Source organism: Lutjanus erythropterus, chromosome 4, assembly GCF_056507025.1.
Source record: "Lutjanus erythropterus isolate fLutEry1 chromosome 4, fLutEry1.hap2, whole genome shotgun sequence".
In the NCBI taxonomy this organism is placed as follows: Eukaryota; Metazoa; Chordata; class Actinopteri; order Lutjaniformes; family Lutjanidae; genus Lutjanus; species Lutjanus erythropterus.
This window is the reverse complement of record NC_139320.1, coordinates 20824271-20826985: the sequence shown is the minus strand read 5'-3', so window position 1 is coordinate 20826985 and position 2715 is coordinate 20824271.

Sequence of the window (2715 nt, the reverse complement as noted above, 5' to 3'; positions counted from 1 at the left end):
CCTCCTCCGAAAAAATCATAAATTTCCCTATTCCCGCCCTCACAGGGGCACTTTTTATCAATTGGTCGCCGGAGAGCTCGATCAAAAAGCAGCTGCGCATGTGAGGGTGGAGAGTTTGGAGGCTTGTCACACAAAGATCTCTTGTAATCTTAGGATAACATCTAAAGACACTCAGTAAGTAGTTTACAAACCTGCAGGTCTGGACACAAAAAAGTTTTCTAAAATAAAGTATGCCACCTTACAGCTGTGAGACACGCTACAGTGGTTCCAATCCCCAATTTAACCCCTGCAAATGTAAAATATAAAGCCAGCTGTACATTTGTTGTAATTCATGCTGTGCAAATAATATAGAAATTTAACGCTCATGACGCTAGGCAGTGAAGAACAGCACAGATTCTAAGGTTTTCTCAGCCCTTATAAGATAAGAAAATATACTGACACCCTCATCATGTCCCTTGGACTTTTACTTAGTTATGTGAAGGAGCAACACAAGAGAAATGCATTAGAAAGATATTACACATGTATTAAAATATTTACATTCCAACACAGAAAAATCATAACACATACACACAAATCGAGAGAAATTAAAATGCAGATATTGTACAATAAAAGTAGGATTTATATATTTATTAAGAGATATAAATTATTAGATTATTAGTGATGTATGAACTATTTATACTACTGTGTCTATATAGAGTATATAGTAAAGGGGTCACCCTGGCACAGTCCCACAGACCCCTTAGGGTCCCCAAACCCCTATTTGAGAACCAATGCAATATAGCGTTAAGGTATTTACATTGTACCAACTCCCAGAACAATTACTCACTAAGTTTGAATGCAGGAAAGTGTAAAACAATCAATTGTAATATCTATTAGTTAAATTAACCTATTTTAATTAAAAAATATGGAATGTGGAAAGTGTAAATTAAATAAAATAAATTCTTTTCAGCTGTGAATGTTTGGTCTCATGCCACGACAGAACAGAGCCAATATTCATAATGTGCCACTTGATTAACATCCATGGAAAATAGACCAGTTTCACAGGAGCCATATTGACCAATAACACTGTTTAAGGTCCCATTCCATTCAGTGTACAGGGATTTCCAGTGAGGTAACATAAATAATAGCAGCACCCTGACTCTGTTTGACCTGAATGATGGCTCCTGTGTTTTTTATTCTGTCACATCAATATGGCTGCTGTGAAAAAAGTTGTCTTTTGCTGCTAAATTACAAATTTTTAAAGAAATGTGTCAATGTTTGTTTTCATTCTCACCAAAACAACACAAACAAATCTTTCCACTGAAAATACTGCATATTGTCATTTATTCAAGTTTTGTACAACATACATACAGTTATTATCATACATACAGTGTTTTTCATAAAGGTAATATCAGGAGACATTGTCAGTCAACACACCCTGGTACAGAGCTTAGAATAACAATATAACTGGCCATGTACAGTTAAACGCATCTGAATAGAAAGGAACATTATGCTTAAAGAATATAAATAATCTTAGCAATACAGTGTCACCATTAAAGTAAAAACTACAGTCTTATAAATACTACATTTTCTACAGTATCCAGTAGCAATATATATATATAATAAATACGTACTTTTTGCTCTAGATTGAAAAAGACTCATTTAGAAATAATTGAGAAGGAATCGTGCAATATAAAAATAATTTGTAAAAACTTCATTGGTGAAAAAAAAAAATCTCTACTTACATATATTTCCAAATAAATTTCCTTTTTAGTAACTAAAGTCGGAACAAATTCAGCTACATCTGCATAATTCCACTTTATTGCATCACTGATAAACTAAGAACAGAAAAAAACTAATGTTCATGTGATTGTAACATTGACCAACATATACTTGATAATACAGATGCTACAACATCAAATTTCACATTTTTAAATGCTGCGTGTCCTTCATTAATTTTCTCTTCATGTAGAGACAGATTCGTGTTTCCACACACGAAACATCGCGCTCCAATTACGAGCCAGCTCTTCAAACACGCTGGGAGAAATAAATCACGCCCACACTATTAATGAGGTAGAAACTCCGCAGATCTCTGCAAGTGCAGTGTTCTAGTTATGTAGATGATCAGGTTAAACAGTGACAGCAACGCATACATACATACTGGGTAACAACATTTGGCACAACACTGATGTGCGTTTAGTTTTGCTAACGATAAATGAACTTGAAGTGCTCATCTAGCTCATCAATAAGACGATTATTTGTTCTGTTTCGTCCTTGCTCTCCTTTGTTGTCATCTATTTGTTCTCCATTACTCTGAACGACAAGGAGGAAGCAAATAAGGTGTTTTAAAAATAAATTTCATTTGACAAGAGCGAGTTCTCTGCTTTCAACCCGAAGACATAAAAGAAACGCATCTTAAATGTGCAAACTGCTTCTGAATCTCATTATTTCACCAAGTCTTCAGTAGCACCCCATTAATGTTCCTATTCTCAGATCCATCTGGAAATAATTGATCAATCCAGGCCCGTTTTCTCTAATGAATGTCTTTGAACGTCACGAAGATGTTACAAAAGAGGACACAATTACTGTTAATGCTACTCACAACACTTGAAGAGGCAGATCAAAAGAGAGAAAAGGTCCCACTGCATTTTCTGAGAAAAACCGTGGCTTAAATAAATCACTGTCAATAGTTTAGCAATGCTACTTAATTTAAAAATTATTTCATTCTGCAAAGGA